Genomic DNA, 19,766 nt, shown 5'->3' with positions numbered 1-19,766 from the left:
CTCATTTGCTTTAATGCAAATTGTTAATGTTTACAGGCATTATTTCCATCGAAGCCTGTTACCATCTGGATGTTGAATAATCCTTATATTAGGAGCTTAACTACTTTGAATAAAAACAGTATCACAGACAATGAAAATGTTTTTTAGCTTATCTATAAATTAGACAAACATGAATATTCAATGTTATGCAAACAATGGTGAAAAACAGCCCCCCCACTGCCCAAAAGCCATAATAAGCACAAGCAACAGAAAGACCAAAAAATAAATCTTCATGGAAGTCAACACCTGCAAGATGACATTTTTTTTACACACACAAAAGGCTCTTTACATACGTACGGGAAATAAAAGTCATCCACAGAAAATAAGAACTAAACACTGGACACGTTCCCTGCTGGAGGCAGCATTGAGGATCATCTATTTTTTATTTACTGGCTCCTGTTGGGCTTTCATAACTCATATGCACCATGCTTCTTCATAATGACCTTTCCAACCCTAAAGTAACCTGAATTTTGTTAAAATCTTTAACTCTTCCAAATGTCACACAATACATTGTATCATGAACTCATATTTCTCCTCTAAGTCCTTGAAAGCAATATGCAGGGGATTCTGTCATTGGCAAAGGGATTAAAGGGAAGGTTGAGAGCAGTAGGACATAACCAGCAAAAATCGACCAAACGCAAATAAAAACACAGATAAAGTGTCGATTACAACAACGGAAAAATCTATCTATAATATCCAACTACCCATATGTGAAAATATATACTCTGGAGTATGGTGATATTGAGCAATAACCAACAGAAAATGTGGTGCAAACACATCCATTATAACGTTAGATAGATATATTAACCCACATTATGGGCTCAAAGGCAAGCACTTTTAAAAATGGCCCAGCTGGGTACTATGGGTAATTTTGTAATATAAAACATACCAGGTGAGCTCATTTTGAATGAACACACACGCAAATCTGGGCTGCAGGTAAAGGCAGGGCTAACATATCCCCGGACTTTCTTGGGTATCTTTGACTTACAGGCTGTCGGATATACTGGCAAATGTCGAATTTTATGAGGATTGCTTTAGCAGCACTGTGCGTGTTGGAAAATGGAAGAGACCAGGGGTTCAGGAGGCACAATATGTAATACTACAACTCTACAACTGTAATGACATGGGTATGGGCATCAACCACGGACATAACTAGAAACCACGGGGCCTTGGGTCAAAAATTGCCCCAGGGGCCCCCAACATCAACAGCTGGTCTGTGCGATCATTGCCCCCAAACAACTGGTCTGTGCCTTCTTTGCCCCTTGCCCCCTTCCAACATACAACACTTAAACAAACTGCACATACTTACTCATACTCACTAACATCCATGCTCTCTCACACAATTACACATCCATGCTCTCTCACACACAATTACACATCCATGCTCACACACACACAATTCATATAATGCTCATTCATCTGCTAAAATACAGGTTTGCATTTATTCCCCAAATCATTATTTGTTGCAACAAATTTCTGTAAAACATCCAGCTCTACATTTTCTACATAAGCAACTTATTGCCAGAATTCACAGGGGTGTCTCCTTATAACCAATCTGTGCCAAAATCACAGACTTAACACTTTCCCAATAGGCACAAATAGACATTCTAGCCAAACAACACTAAAATATCGATGATGCCTGAAAAGGAAAACAACCACACTGAAACAGGCCTTCAATATTAATGATCGTTCTTGTAAAAAGCAACTGCTTCTAAGTTTCATTGGTTTGGACCTTGCTTGGTATCCATCAACACCATCTATTTTAATGCAGACATCATTGTTACCAGAGTTTATTACCAGCCACTCACACTTGGTAACTAGTGTATACTGCTGACTGGCACCAAAGAATAATTATATATAGAGTTATGGAGTTATTCTGACCCTTGTTGCCTGTCCTTGCCCAATGCTGGATTTGCCCATAAAGTAACACGGTCACACAAATATGGTATGTCAGAACGAAAGGACACTTAAAACTATCCGTAGGGTTGAGTATGTCATTTGTTCAATAGCCACATAGCATTCACCTGTTTAAAGTGGAATATATGATTCAGGATTTACACACAAAAATACAGAGGAATATTGGCACAGAGTAAATGTTTGCATTAGCTACAAAATCATTTTTTATAAATCCTTAATAGAAGGTGTCACAAAATGTCAATATGTGACAAACTGTCACAAGATATCAATAGTGATAAATAGTACCATTGTGTTCTTAAATAATTATAGTACAGTGCCATTATAACTACCCCTCTCCTATAGCTCCAAGCCCTTGCAAGATAAAATCAATCACATTTGGGCTACTCTACCAGAGCTTCTATTCAATTTATAAATTCATGTTTGGTGGTGTTACATATGTTTTCATGTATATTTAGCAAATATATATTTTTGAGACATTGTTTGTTTTGGCCAAATGTTGTTTACCTTGTTGTTTTCTCTACCTGATCGCCACCTATCTGGCCTCCTACAGCCATAAATTGACAGTACTTTGAAATGCTCTCTCCTTTTTTCAGATCAATTTACTGTTTTTGTTACATGTCACTAAATATTGTGGTATTTTTGCTAATATTATATAGAAATTGAACTTAACTGTAATTAAACTGAAAAAGCCAAACTGAACTTTCTGAGTCCCTTTTGCGAGGTTTGATGCTGTAGCCTTGAGGCAGGGACATGTTGCTAAGTACTATAAATTACAAGAACAGGTCAATAATTCAAGGCAAAGGTCAGGGATGAACAATCAGAGTGTGTCTTATACAAAATCAGAAGCCAGGGTTATGTCAGGGAACTGGTCAAAATGGGAAGCAGAGAAACAACAAGCCAGAAGGGGAGTAGATGGGAGCAGAACCAGAGACAAACCACTGGTGTATCCAATGAATGGGACATAATGCACAAATCTGCCAGAGAAGGCATGAAGAGATGGCTGAAAATACAGCCATGGCTACAGGAAGCCCGATGGTTAAGTACCTTCACTAGTTAATGCCTGAGCCCCTCTTCTGAGCCCTCAAGAGCTTGATGTCATCTGTGGCACTTGCATAAACGTCTATGACCCCCTTGCATGCTTCCCCACTTAGTAAGGCATGTGTATGGCAACAACCCATAGCTGCATGTTCCTTGCCAAGTACATTGCTGTGTTTGAGCACAGTTATTTTATCACTTGTCTTTTACACTTCAGTTCTCTTGGTGGGTTTTTTTTTTTTTTATTTATTGTAATCATGTCATATAGCCCTCATTAATATGCTGACCCCATGTAGATACATTATTAATATCAGGCATTGTGGTTGTGGCTTGAAGCACATCCCACATATTCTTCATGAGTGGCTCTGTTTTTAGTCTGTTACATGAAAACTTTTTGATTATCACTTATTTGAACTCCTCGGTCAGCGATGATGAATCTATGGCAAGACCTCTGTTATGGCAAAATGTCAGGCCAAAATAAAGGGGGCGCAAGGTCCATCTCACTGCACCCTTACAAAGGATGTCAGCTATTGATACTGACATTCAACATTGAAGTGGCACGCACTGCTATGTAGCACTGAAACAGAGATTGGTAAGAACAGACCTTGCACTCCCACCACAGGAATTAAGAAAGGTAAGAGATGGGGAGAAAGGTGGCGTGATAAATTGTGATAAAGGTGAGAAAATGGAGAGATATAATCAGGAGAGGGAACAGGGAGAGATAGAGAGAAGGGGAGATAATGAGAAAGAGGAGAGATGGGGTGAAAGGGGACAGGGGGTGGCAGCAGCACATGGGTTCCATATATAATATATTTAGATTACACAGGGTGGTTTGGTGGCTTCTCAGATGGAATCCATGAGCTGCTGCCACTGCCTTTTTCTTCCTTAAGATATCAGGAAAGAAGGGTTAAACATAATGCAGTTTATATTATTTATGCAGATCCAAACACACACACATATATATCTGCCAAGCTATGTGATGTATGTAAGGACGTGTGGGTGTATGTATGTATGTATGTACATTACACAAACAGGGACTTTTATGGCATTGCATTCTAAATACAAAGACATTAATATGTACTTGGTCCCTCCTTTGTAGATACAACAGTTTCCATTCTTCTGGGAAGGCTTTCCACAAGATTTTGGAGTGTTCCTGTGGGAATATTTGCCCATTCATCCAGTAGAGGATTTTTTTGAAGCCAGGCACTGATGTTAGATGAAAGGCCTGGGTCGCAATCTTCAGTTCCAGTTCATCCCAAAAGTGTTAATGGGGGTTGAGGTCAGGGTTGTGTGCAGGGCAGTCAGGTTCTTCTACACCAAACTCATCCAACCATGTCTGTATGGACCTTGCTTTGTGCACTGGGGCACAGTCATACTGGAGTAGAGTAAGACATTCGCCAAACTGTTCCCAATAAGTTGGAGACATAGCATTGTCCAAAATATCTTGGTATGTCCCCTTCAGAAATTAATAAAAAAAAAATCGTAGCCTCGTTTCACTATTGGATGTGAATTTGCATATTCCCCATAAGCATACGTTGCACTGTATCTGGAATCCACACTCATATGTTGTCAAAGCCTTTTTCAAAGTAACAGATTTAATCTAAAGTCATTTACATTTATAGTAGTGCAATGAGTGACTGCATCTTTAAAAGGCCAATGTTGATTCTAACTGAATGTTAAAACCACATCTTATTACTGATAAACAGCATTACGAATATATTTACAGTTGAATATTATATTTGGTTCTGTATCTCACAAGTAGACATTTAGAAATAATATTGTGCCAATTTTACTAAGGATTTATGTCAGATTATAGTATGCGGTTATAAGGTATAGGCTTAATTATTTGACAAGGTCCAAAGAATATACAGTACATGTATGTATGTATGCCATTTTAAATGATCCTACTCAGAAAGGAATACACATGTAAAGCTGCCGAAAAAGCAGAAGGGGAGAGATGTTATGATAAAAATAGTGGTCTCTCTCCTCATCAAGGTACTCACCAGGCTGAATGTTGACATTTTGAACCAGACCTGTTGTATACATGGCTATAGCCCTTTTCAGAGACATAACTCACTACATCAAATACTGCTGGGTGCATGTGACCCTGGTGAGCCTTGGTCAGGAGAAGGCTACTCAGGTCAGCCTTGGTCAGGAGAAGGCTACTCAGGTCAGCCTTGATCAGGAGAATGCTATCATGGTCAGTCTTGGTCAGGAGAAGTATATCCTGGCCAGCCTTGATCAAGAGAAGGCTACGATGGTCAGTCTTGATCACATATCTCTCGTGCTGATGTATTTTTGCCATTTGAAGCATGGTGCAAATCCCTACTATGCAGATCCTTGCTATGTTTATAAGAGCCTTCTTTGTTACTGTCTGTAGGGCCCTCTTACACACAATATAAATTGGTGACAACTCAAGTGGCAGAATTGGAGCAGCTCCATCCTTTACAATTGGACAAACTCTTGGTTCTATCTGGACATTGCAAATTTGTGAAGGAGTCCAAATTGAAGGACAATAAAAAAGAGAAAAGTTGTTTCTCCATAGCCAAGGACACAGTTGAGAGTATTTCGAGGCTCACTAATGCCACAGGAAATATTTTTTTGGAGTAATGTGGCATTAAGCAGGTTGATATGCTGGTATAAGGATATTACATAGATGACCATTAAGGGCATATTCCCATATGGACATTTATGAATGCAAGGGAGCTATGCCATAGACAATATCCACAGTGCATCATAGTAGTAGAAAAGATACCTTTCTCTCAGGCCATATACCTGACCAGCCCCTTGGCACATTCACCAACCCATTTCCTCATGTGTATTCATGTGTGCCTTGTCAGAGAACACAACTATTACTTTTCCGTAATAGTAAACATGGGCTTGTTGTATGACGCAGGGTCTGTTATTCTGGTGTCAATTTGGTTAATTCTGAAAGCGTGCACTAAAAGTGATCCTTACTTTTAGTGGTAGAAAACATGATACATAAAAGACTATATGATATACATTCAAGACATTCAAGTAAAGTCATAGTGTAACTTTACTTCAAGGCTATAATGGATGTAAATGTGAATCTGTGAATGATGATGTGAGTACTGCAGGAGTGGGTATGCCGGGGGGGGGCAATTTTAACCAGAATTCACACAAAAAAAGAGTCCGCTTGACTTGGATAGGCTCACCTGTGGAAGAGGGAACTGGGCAGGGTCACGCAACGTAATGTTACTCAATGGCATGGTGAAGGCGAGTGTGCTCTTACACAATGTGTGAGCAGTTAGAAAGAAGTATCCAGGAAGGTAAATGGATGAAGACAGTGAGTATGTTTGTATTTATGTATGTATGTGTGTATGTGTGTGTTAGCATGACTGTGTATGTGTAGATGTGTATGCTTTTATGTGTAAATGTGTTAGCATGAATGTGTAGGTGTGTGTGTGTTAGCATGTGTGTGCAGGTTAGGCACAGTACTCCATCTGAATATTTTTCCCAATAACATTACCCTTATAAATAAATATATATATACACACACATATACACATGTACTTATCACATTGATGCCACATTTATGTATTAAAGTAGGTATATATGCATAAATGAAACCAAATAAGATGCTTTCATGTGTAGGCCGGAAGCTTCATGTGTAAATCATGTTTAGGTATTAACATTTGATAGTTTCTGGTTTTCTCAGAAAACTCAGTCACCAGCACACATGGGGTTAATGCACTGTCCATGAGTCTTACTAAAGAGAATTTGTGTTATAGAATTGCATTCCGGTAGTATTTCTGCTATTTTTCCCACTGCCAGGTAACGTGAGAGCATACATAGTCTGAGAGCAACAGTTCTGAATTTCAACTTGGCTCCTGACAATTATATGAATATATGAACTGCATTCAAACCCACCAGATGAATTCAATCAGCACTGAGCAAATATCGCATACATAATCTATTCGTTTACCCCAATGCAGCAGACACATTGAATTCAAGCCCAATGAAGTCATCAGTAATAAAGAACACAAGACTGATAAGATGATATTAAAAATAACCAATTTTCCCACGTTTGTGGCAAAAGGTAGACTTTACCAATAAACCATCTTGTCTCTTTTTTTTACATTTATAAATGATGAGGAAAATATATGGTTTTAATCAGATGGCCATGCTACGTGAACAGAAAAAAATCTCTTTTTAAAATGCAAAGCTCCCTTTTTGCATAAGTATGGCTGTTTATATAGCAAGAGAACATGGAGAAAAAATAGATAAAACAAAAGCAGCTTGGAAGAAAATCAGATCAGTGTCTCAGCCTTTAACCCACTCAATGCTACTTCAACTGACGAGATATTGAAATGAAGATGCTATTTCCAACTCAAAGCATTAACCCTTTTATTGTAGGTTACCCTAGGTACAAACTACGTACTAAATACACAAAGGTATGTTTTTGGCACTACAGACAGGTGTGCCAGTATGTGTAACCAAAATAGGATGAGACGACTAAAAATCGTCTTTTGTAGTATGGTATACTGGTATTTTATATGTAATAATATGTATATAACTAAATTCAAACAATGTTTTTGTAATGAATTCTGAAGCCCCCTCCCACCCCAATGTGGTACCTTAATTCAGCAAACCATACTGTAATTTATTGTAATGTATTTTGGCCACCCCCCTAGAAATAATGTAAAGGATAGTATGGATAATAAAGACAATATTATGGTGTTAGAAATAAAATGTGATATTATCAAATGTCCCTTTGTTAAAAACACTAGGAGCTTCGTACAAGACACCACTGACTTCCTTAACAAACTCAGTCAAATTACAGACTTGCCTGCCAATTCTATACTTGTAACCATGGATGTGGAATCTCTATATACCAGCATCCCACACGTAGATGGAATTGAGGCCTGCTCTCTGTTCCTCTCAGAACATACTCATAACCAGAAATACAGTCCTCAAACCATTACTAAACTCATAGAATTCATCCTCACACACAACTACTTCAGTTTCAACAACAATATATATCTGCAAACCATGGGCACTGCCATGGGGACGAGAATGGCACCACAATATGCCAATCTATTTATGGCTGACCTGGAACAATGATTCTTGGAAACACAACTTCACAAACCCTACAAATATTATCGCTACATTGATGATATTTTCATTGTCTGGACGGACGGAAAAGAAAACCTCAGAGAGTTCCATAACGCATTTAATAGATTTCACCCATCTATCAAACTCAAAATGGACTTCTCCACAGAAAGTGTAAACTTCTTGGATACAACTGTCACAATAAACAAGGACACACTACATACATCCCTATACAGAAAACCTACAGACCGATCCAACTACCTGCACAAATCCAGCTTCCATCCATCCCACACAAAGCAAGGCATCATCCATAGCCAAGCCACCAGGTACCACCGCATCTGCTCCAACACTGATGACAGAGACATGCATCTAAAAACACTGTCTGAGACACTCAAACAAAAGGGATACAAACCTAAGATCATCAATAAGAAAATTAACTCTGCTCTACAAACACCACGTGAACACCTCACGCATACCTCTAGTAGCCACATACAATCCTGCCCTAGAAGAAATCCGAAAAATCATCAAGGATCTGCAGCCAATGCTAGCAGAGGATGTGGTGTTAAAAGAAATTTTCCCTGAACCCCCCATCTTGGCCTTCAGACAACCAGCTAATCTCAAACAAAAGCTGGTGAGTAGCAAACTACATACTGAAACAACACACACAGATAATGGAAGCAAACCATGCAACAAAGCCAGATGCAAACTTTGCCAACACATCTGTACCAGCAACACAGCCACCCACAACAACAAGACATACAATATTAAAGGATCATACTCATGCACTTCACAAAATGTTGTATACATGATTCAATGCACCAAATGTACTATAGGGTGTTACATCGGTGAAACCTGCCAGCAACTCAATAAAAGGATGAATCTGCACAGATACTCCATCAATCATCATGATGAAGAAAACCTTTGCACTCCAGTTGGGCACCACTTCACCCAAACCGGTCACTCCATACATGACCTTAAAATCAAAACACTGAGAGGTCATTTCAAAAACACCCAAGAAAGAAAGACATTTGAAGCCAAAATGATACATTTTTATGATTGTAAAAACAGAGGACTTAATGTGGATTTGAGCTTCTTAGCACACTATCAAAACTTCCTACAACCTGTGTTTTTTTTTTCTCTTCTTCTCTTTCTCCTACACGCTCACCCCTGCTCCCCCTCTAGCCTTATCTGTGCGGTATATGCCACTATTTACTATTTACGACCCTCTTAGTTTTTTGTCTGCAAATTCTCTACCGTGTTGTTTTAACCCCTGTTTTAACCCTGTATCAGAACATGTACTGGTCAGTTTTAAACTGTGTTTTTCACTTGCTTGGTCAGAAATGCTTTTGACTTGATAAAGGGAGGACTCCCGAAAGCTCGTCTATTATTTTAAATACTGTTAGTCCAATAAAAAAGGTATTACAAGATTCTGCAACATTCTGTTTTTTTGCATTCTTATCAAATGTCATATATCTTTTTATACATCATTAATAAATTAATAATAATTAATACACTTAGTTCTTTCAGTGCATTTGTTTTCCTTGGAACATTTCTTTATACGGTTGTGCGTGTGAAACTTTTGATGCCGCTGCACATTCATCTATAACCCCTAATTTATTGCTAATGGCTTATTATCTGTTATCTCACATGTAATGGAAACCAGGCGATCCGATTAGTCCCTGGCTTTGCCTCTCTGTTAGCCAACTACAGGAGGGGATATGAGTCTTGGAGGGGATTCTTTAGATCATCCACATGGATACCAATTTTGGAACATATTAATCAATAAATCAATGAGATTATGGGACACCCGTGGGTTGTTGAGAAGGTGGCTTATGGGAGAATTGCTTCCTTTCTCCAGGGAGGAGGGCAAACAATAGAAGAACCTACTTTTTCCATGTTATCCTATGGGGATCAACACAGGCAGCCCGGCTCAACATTTGTTGTATGTAGCCGCTGATCCTGAAAAGCCTTTTACCCTACTAGGGGCCAGCACTTAAAACTCCCACTGAGCCCCCCTCATCCATCACAACATCACATTACATATATTAAGGGTCAAACATGCACATTCACTTCTAATATGAAGTTTAAAGGACGTGTTTCAACCCTGTCACGGGGTCAGGGAAAGAGGAAGGATCCTACTATGCAGATAAGCACTGTAGAGAAGTCCAGTATACAGTCCGTAATCAAAAGGGCAAAGGCAGGCAGCGGTGTCAAACGTATCCGAGGTCGAGGCAGGCAGGATAGGAGCAAAACGGTTAAACAGGTCCGAGGTCGTGGGCAGGCAGCAGGAATCGTAGTCAAAAAACAGGCAATGGTCGGTACACAAGGAAATCGAGATAATATAGAGTAATCAGCACACCCAGAAAGCATAAAACTTTGAACGGGTGACTACAGGAGAGAAAAGTGGTGTTTAAATAGGTGAGTGATTACAAACAGCTGTGCAGCGTATTCTACGCACGTTGCGTACGCCGCGTACGCTGCACAGGCTGCGTACGCTGCGTATTTTGCGTACGCTGCGTAGATTGCGTACACTGCGGTACGCCAGATGCGGACCTACGCCGCGTCCTACCCGCGTCCCCTTCGGCCGGCGCGTCCACGGACAGCAGACGCGACCCTAGCCGAAGAGGAGGAGGTGGGACCGCGACACCGCCGTGTGCGCCCGGCGGGGACCGCCGCGGAGTAGTCGGGACCAGGCGTGGCAGCCCTGGCGTCAGAGGTAGGGACGGCGGCGCGCGTGACAAACCCTTTGTAATATGTACATGACTATTGGTAGACCAATAACCAATTTGCTTCCAAGGCAGAAAAAAAGGGAATAAATAACAATGGAGACAAACATACATGTCATATGGACAGGAAATGAAAATGCCTGGTACGTGGTACATAGAAAAGATATGTGATGTTGTGATATATATATATATGTATATATATATATATATATATATATATACACACATACATACAGTATAGATAATGTTTATTTTAATCTGCAAATAACATTACATGATTTATATTGTGTATAGATCTATAAAATATAGGATCTGGGAAATATGATGGATCCATTTTGAGGACACAACAAGCATTGCACTGTATAACATCGTATCATACATTTTTAATACACCATAATATGTTTACAAGGATACATTGCACATTAAGTTATTCAAGTGTCACGCAATTATCTTATGTTTCCTTATTAATCATGGCCCAGTAAACCTGCCCTTGGGTTGCAACTCCCAGCATTGTATCTTTTTCTAATTTGAAATGTGTCAGCAGCTAATTTATTTTAAGATGCAACTTGTTTTTACTGTGTGGAAAGTTCATTTATTTTAGGGTGTGATGTACTGATCAGCTGCTAACTGTCGGTATAAATTAACATTTGTCATTTGCATTCTTCATACTGGTGCTAGGGTAACTCTCCAACGCATTTCACAGCCAGAAGCACGACCAACATTTACATATCAGAACTTTAACTATTTCAGAAAAAAAAGTGATCCATCAACTTATGTTTCGAGAACTAGGATGGCTACGTTGTTTTACCACGGGACAAATAAGACTTTTAAGCCTAAGGCTTAGGTCCAAATGTAGTCTAGATTTATAGGTTCAATTCACTGAAGGCTAATCGGGGCGCTTAGTCATTTCACTAATACCGTATCCACGCATTATACAACATAATGCAATGTATATAAGACACATAACTAGATAAAGGCTGCAAGTCTTGGCTGAAAAGTTGACTGCTATCTACCTATAAATGCTTTAAAAAATAGACGGGTTAATAGTTTATTTTTCAGCATTTAACAAAATGAAAAGTGAGTGAAAAAAGAAAAAACATGTATATCTAATCAAGTTTTTGTATGACCACCCTTTGCCTTTCCAACAGCATCAATCTGTTTACAGATCACAGTGTTTATTATGACCACTAATAGACTCTGTCGATCACAGAATATTATTAGGAACTATTTTTTCATAAAGGCAAATGAATGGGAGTTATTGATGACCATGAGAAACCCGTGAAGTACCCTGTCAGATAAGCAATCCCTGTAGCTACAATCAGTCTTGACATTTCTTTATCCATTTATTAATTAAAATCAATCAGACGATTCAGTATTTTTGCTAAAAAAAATAGATTTCCTGTCAAAGTGTCAGTCTAAGAGGAAAGTGTAATATGGTTGTACAATGCTATTTATTTATTTTTTCAGTAGAAAAAAACTTGTCCCAGTAAAACCCTTTGAAACCATAAACTGGTCTATAGATAATGAAGATTAGTTCATAAATGTATTGCTTAAGAGAGTGCGGATCCATAAAAGACTATTTATAAAAAGGGGATGTCAAAATATTTTGCACAGAATACAGAAAAGCTTGTATTGTGAATTCATTAAAGCAGACCTGTCAGTTTTCTTAGATTTGGTACTTTCATGCACTTAACCCAAAATTTATTTTGCTTAAATATTAAATATATATACATTATAAAAATTATATTTATACTGTATGGGAGAAGACAGCGTTTCTTTATCTGCATGATTATTATTAGTATTTTAAGAGGGACAGACCCTTTTTGAGACCCACATCACTCTGTAACTCTTTCTTGTAGGAACACAGAATATTTACTGAGTTTGAGTATCACAGAGTTCTAAAAGTTATAACAACATGTATAAAAAGATCAGAAGATACACTCAAATTATACATTCCGAAAGCCTAACTCTATTGACACACCTCGTATTTATCAACTTTTGGCCATTTCATGTTTGGAGATATAGTAATACCCCATCCTCAATACTACTAAAAGTTCATCTTTCCATCAACTAAACTAGCATGTGTACCCCCACAAGACTCTGCAACATCAACCAACAAGCCCAGTATCATTTTATTGAATGTTTATGTAATTAAAATGTTATTATTTGATTAGTTTTTGTGTGCTCACATTATGATTAGATTTATATTGCTAGATTTCTTTTAATTCTTGGAAATGAAATATGTAATGAGGAACAAAAAAAGAAACAAGGATTATGATCAGTAGTGATGAAAAGCATAATTAAATGTCTCGTGCAAACGCTAGAGCATATAACCTTGCAATGCAGAACGCAGAAGCTACAATGTGTTTTACCGGCTACACTAAGTCCACTACTTCATGTTAATATTTAGAACTTTGTAAAGTAGTAAGTAGAAGCTAAAATGGTTTTTATCTGTTAAAACAAGTCCACTACTCCATTTTAGTATATAGAATGTTGAAATACAGGAGGTAGAAACTAGAGTTTTATAAGCTAAACCATGTCTACTACTCCTTTTCATCATAGCGTAGTCCTAAGGGATTTAACCCTTGGAGCTCAAATGATATGCTTGGAAACTGGAATGACACATAATCTCTTTACGTGCAGGTTTCCATTCTGAAGCCCGTCTCGTTACTGTTGTGTATTCCTGTTACATAGCACTGTGCAACGATGTGTGATAATAATCATGTCTGTGACTCTACAAATCTACAATCATTATGAGATGTGTGTAGGATGAAAAAGGGGAAAGAGGTCACCTTGCATGTGTTATATATATATATATATATATATATATATATACCATATATATAATTAGTTTCTTAGTAAGTTATTGGCTGTTTCCATGGTAACATTACACAGGTGACAGGTGCACTTAAACATTGAAACCACAAACCTTCCCCTTTAACAATATTTTGATATTAATTGCAATTAATATCAAAAGTGCTATGTTATTTTTGAACAGATTGTTTGGAAGTGTGACTAAGTTGAACGGCATAAAGTAATTCCTGGGATAGAAGAGAGGTCGCCACTGAAAATATACTTACATAGCACACAGGATGTGACAGAAATATTCAAATTAGAAACAAAATGTGTGGTATTTATCAAACTCAGTGCATATTTGAAGACTTCAATTATAATTATAAGCTTTAACTATTCTATTAATTTTCTATTCCGCAATTCCATTGAAAAACATTAGGCCAGTAAATGCATTTGCATTTGAATTAGAATAACATTATCTACCGTATTAACATTTCAACATAAATCATATCCATTTCAGGTACAGGAAATTCCCATGAGAAGATTAGTTTGCATGAAAAAGAGATCTGTCCATCATATCTGGTCAAGATTTTTTCTTAATTAACTATTAATATTGGACATCAAACTGTGTATTCTATTGTTTTTTTTTCTGCAAGCAATTATTTAAGGCACAATTATTAGTGTTTAAGGCTTGGAGGAGTTGAAATCAGCAGGTTAACAATACACTGATTATTAATAATTAGTGGAATGGCATCAAAATAATTATAATATAAGAACAAGCAGTCATCTTACGCACTCTAATGCATACGATCACTCTGTGTAACCTTATATTATACCAATTTGGCATTCATATAGGGTTCTACTAGAATCAGTAAGCCAGCGCCGGTTGCTTGCGATTTCAAGGGGTGCTAAGGAGACCACCTGTTCACATGCACACAAAGAAATTCCACTGAATTCAATCAGAGCTCTTTCCTGCCAGTGACTGACACTACTGGAGCGAATTGTCGAGACCTGAAGTAGTGGTCGGCTACAGTTCTAGAGCTGCTGCACGTTCAGAAGACAAGTAGCTTTTTGAACTTGGTAATTATGAGACTGGTGGTCAAAAGAAGGATTAAGTGGACGAGGAGAGGAGAAAGCAATGAATGAAGCAATTGGAATGGGAAGCGAAGGACAAGGACGGGTGGTAGCTTTTTGTGGACAGATATATATGTTTTGGTAAAAAATAAAATTCCAAGTTATGACTTTTGTTCATGATGACCTAAATGTGCTACACCAGGTATAGAGCGTGCCACACCAGCCACCCAGCAAATCATTGCAGACTGCAAAGCAGAACTGAAGGTTTGGAAGACATGGAGTACCAGCCAAAAGAATCCCTTTTATTTTAGGTTTCTGATCACAGCAAGGTTGCTGAGACAGCGTACAATTTCCTGCCCCTCAAACTAATGAATTCTTTTGATTAGACTTTCCATCTTTCTGTCTAGTGGGTTCTAACTACAGAACTGAATGTATGTTTATTGCACCCGGCAGCAGATAACCGGGATGAACACATTACTTGCTCAGGAGGAATTGTAGTCGGGACACATCATTCAAATAATGACGGCAACATTAGTTGTGCTGCGGGCTTCAACGCCCAGCTCAGAAACGTAAGTGTTTTTTATGTAAGTGTTTTCTCTCTCCCAACCTATAAATTGATGTGCTTATAATTAGACTCACACATATGGTAATTTATTTCATTTCATTCATCATTCAGGAGGAATCATACATCACTTTAATAGCATTTGCTAATATTCATCTCATTTATTATTTCTATGGCCATATTCAAAACGAACATCATATACTGTAGATCGTCATTATAAAACAAGACTATACAGCTTAATATCTGCCAGACTATCCTAAACACAAGCTGGTCGGTTGTGTTGCTTGTAAATAAAGAAAAGCAAAATAAATTACTGTGTTTTACAAATTGTGAAGCACTCCTAAATGCAAACATTTTGGTAAAAGATAATTCATATTATATAATTGTATTTAGATAAATATACTGTATGATACTTGTTGGGTGGTTTTTACTTGGTAAAATGTACTGTTTAAAGCATAACTGGTATTGAGAGCCCAATACAGCAGGTAATGAAGGGCTGTTACAATTCCTAATATTTCTATATAATGCAGCCATATAACTAAATATTAACCTCTTTGCAACCAATGAGGTACCAGGTACGTCATGAAAATATGTCCATAGGGGACCAATGACATACCTAGTACGTCAAGGGTTAAAAAGGGTCCCACGTTGCTGTAATCACAGAGTCTCCATTGCTGATCACTCTTTCACAGATCTACTGCACTTCTGTGTATGTGATCACTTATTCAGCCAATCACATGCACGGATACAGTTAAATGACAAAGGCAATGCTTGTAAGTACTGTTTTTGTCTCTGCCTGTCTCCTCCTCACTACGATCGTGAGCAGAGAGACAGAAAACTGCAAGAAAAGGTAAGATTTTTTTTTTTATGTCAACTTTCTTTTATGTATATTGCGTGGTTTGGGTGGTGGGGGTTAGTTAGTGGGGAAATAGTTAGATAGAGTTAGGTTCAGGATTAGGTAGAGGTTCTAAAAAAGGAACTAAATCAATTGGAAATCTTAAAATAAATAAAAATTATATAGAACTATAGGGTTAACAGATATATGCTTTGCTGTTCTTTATGAAGGGCCAACACCAGCAAGTTTCTCCAGCAAGATGGACTGAAAGGCCTGTATAATGCATAATTCAATGTGTAAGGAGACTTTGAAGAAATCTGGCTGATTTAATAATACATTATTCAGGGCAGCCAAGCTCTTCATGCAACAAAAGCTCACTGGGTTGAACCTTTTTAATGTATAAAGAAGTCAAGGAACTAAAGCACAACTTTCAGGACAGCTCTCCCTGGATAACCCAGGTTTTATAGGTTTCTCACTTGTGTATAACCTGCATCATAAGAAATAAAATAGTCCTCTGTGTGTGTCATGGTCAGCCCAGAAGCTTACATAATGTTCTGTATTAATTACTCTACTATATATATATATATATATATATATATATATATATATAAAAACAAATAGCTAGAAGCCCATAAAGGCAAATGTAATTATAAAGGAATCATACAACTTGTTTTTACAACTGGAAAACATAAAAGGGTATATTGGGATTGGGGGGCCTCTCTTTCTAAAACAGAAATAATATTCAAACCTTCACTGTCTTTCTATAAATGTATATGTGCAGCATCACTAGAAATGGGAATCTGAGTCAATGATCCATCACCTAGGGTAATGTCTTCTCAAACATGTAGTTGCTGAGCCTAATCTCTAGTAATAAGAGGTAAATGAAAAATAGTCATCGACCACATTCATCTGTCCATGTCTGCAATATATCCAAGAGTACCCTCTTCTAAATACCTGTACACATCACTGATGATTACACTGAAAGTCAAATGCACAAAGAAAGCCATTAAAGGGCTGTGCAATCAATCTTTCTGTTTCATTTTAATAACATTTCACAAGCGTAAGCAAAGACAGTCTATTCAACATACATATAAAAAATATCTGAACTGTAGAAGCACAAATACAGGTTCCATTATATATTGCTGGCCTTTTTAAAAACACCATAAGAGGCCCAATGTGCCCAAGTTATGGCCAAGTTGTTGATGTTTATCTAGATCTAATCATCTTTAAAGGAATATAGCCACACTATATGCACAAAAGTATTTCGACACCTGACAATTACACCAACAAGGGACTTTTATGACATTGCATTCTAAATAAATAGACATTAATATATAGTCCCCCTTTGTTGTTATATATCCCCCTTTGCAGGTACAACAGTTTCTACTCTTCTGGAAAGGCCCATTCATCCAGTAGAGCATTTGTGAGTTTAGACATTTATGTTGGACAAGAAGGCCTGGCTCGCAATCTCCGTTCCAGTTCATCCCAAAGGGCCAGTCAAGTTCTTCTACACCAAAGTCATCCAGCCATGTCTTTATGGACCTTGCTTCGTGCACTGGAGCACAGTCGTGCTGGAAGAGAAAAAGGGCCTTCCCCAAACCGTTCCCACAAAGTTGGAAATATAGCATTGTCCAAAATGTCTTGGTAGTAAGTGGCCCAAACCCCTGAAAAACAGCCCCATACCATTATCCCTCCTCCACCAAATGTTACAGTTGGAACAATGCAGTCAGGCAACGTTCTCCTGGCATCCGACAAAGCCCATCAGATTGCCAAACAGTGAAGCGTGATTCGTCATTCCACAGAACACATTTTCACACAAGTCCAGTGGTGGCGTGCTTTACGCTACTTGATCAGATGCTTTGTACTGTGATGTGAGGTTTATTTGTAGCTGCTTGGCCATGGAAACCCATTCCATGAAGCTCCTGCCGCAAAGTTTTTGTGCTGATATTAATGCCGGTGGAAGTTTGGAATTCTTCAGCTATGGAATCAGCAGAGCGTTGCTGACTTTTACGCACCATGCGTTCAGCACTCAGTGAACCCGCTCTGTGACCTTACATTATCTTCCACTTGCTGCTGTTCCTAAACGCTTCTCCTTTCCAATAATACCACTTACAGTCGACCGTGGAATATCTAGCAGGGATGAAATTTCACAAACTGACTTAATGCAAAGGTGGCATCCTATCAAAGTACCACACTTGAATTCACAGAGGTCTTCAAAATGACCCATTTTTTTTCACAAATGTTTGTAAATGCAGACTGCATGGCTAGGTGCTTGATTTTATACACCTGTGGCAAAGGGTCTGGTTCAAACATTAACAGGTGTGTCCCAATACTTTTGTCCATTTAGTGTATATATGTAGTATTATATTATCATCTTTAACCACTTGATGACAATTGCCGGACTGGGCACGTCACCGAAAAACATGTCGTTTACGACAATTGACGTGCCAGGACCGGCATGTCTTTAAACGGGTGAAAAAATCGATTTTTTCACTCAAACGGTGTTGCTCTAATGCCTCGACATCGAGGCATTGAGCAACACCAAAAAAAACATTCTGGCCCCCCCACGATCGCTCCTAGGGGCGAATAAAAAAGCGGCGCCCACCGCGGAAAAACGGGTTTAGGAAGCGATCGCGAGTCGCTTTCTTTGCTTAGCTGGTGTTGCTAAGATGCCTCAGTAGCAAGGCATCTTTGCAACACCTGTTTAGCAAAGGAAGCGACTCGCGATCGCTTCCTAAATGCTTAATTTACCTTCCCGGTACCGGCGTCTTCAAAACACACGCGGTGTTTCAAGATGGCGCCGCCCATCAAGCCTGGGGGCAGAGCCTGCTGTCATCATCGGGGGGGGGGTGGTCATGGACATCCAGTGAATAACACCCCTAGTGGTCAGATCACTCATAAGAGTGATCATGATTTGATAAATGAAAGGCAATGTTTTCTAAACATTGCCTTTGACCAGTATTGGATCTGCCTCCCTCCTTCACTTGCTTCTAGTGAGGGAGAGAGACAGATCGTTGTGTTTTCTGGTATTTCAGGTATTCTCAATAAAATATATATATATATATATTGATCTCTTATAAGAGCCACCCATTCAATATTAACCCCTTCATTGCCATTGATCACTGCATAAACAGTGATCTTGCATAGTGGCAATTGTTTTTGGGGTTCTTTTTTTTTTTTTTACATTTGTTTTTACTTTTTTTAGGTTTTTTTTTATTTTTATTAGAGCCATTAACCCTTTCCTTCCCCACTATTTTTGCTGCAATTGTAACCATGCAGCGGTATACGGCTGAGGAGGCGTATGCCTTTTTTGGCCACAGATTCTGAGGCCACTGATACAGCGTCAGATTTTGACGTTGGTCAGTTCACAGATACATCTAGTGATGTATCTGTGGCTGTTAGGACGCCTGCCACACATAGTCGTGGCAGTGCACCAGAGGCATGGGTAGCGCCTAATAGGTACAAGCCAGCTATCCCTCCTTTTTCTGGAATTCCTGGCATCAATATTGATGTTACAGGATTCACTCCACTGCAATTTGTGCAGGTTTTTTTGGGAGATGATGTCTTGGGAGACATTGTCGCACAAACTAACCTTTATGCCCAGCAGCACCGTGCTGCTAGCCCTAATTCTTTTTGGGCAAAACAGCCATGGACTCCCATTGACGTGCCAGAATTTCTTAAATTCTGGGCACTCACAATGTTAATGGGCATT

General features: G+C 38.6%; 1 protein-coding gene across 1 annotated transcript in view; it reads right to left on the bottom strand.

Annotated features, from left to right (window-relative positions):
- LOC149287583 (partitioning defective 3 homolog B-like) overlaps window positions 1-19,766 on the bottom strand; it is a 532,650-nt gene that overhangs the window by 105,314 nt on the left and 407,570 nt on the right. The window lies entirely within an intron of this gene.

Source organism: Sceloporus occidentalis, unplaced genomic scaffold (assembly GCF_023333645.1).
Source record: "Sceloporus occidentalis isolate IW3139 unplaced genomic scaffold, rSceOcc1.0.p SCAF_59, whole genome shotgun sequence".
NCBI lineage: Eukaryota > Metazoa > Chordata > Lepidosauria > Squamata > Phrynosomatidae > Sceloporus > Sceloporus occidentalis.
Note: the sequence above shows the minus strand (reverse complement) of the source record. Positions and strands in the feature narration are given on the sequence as shown.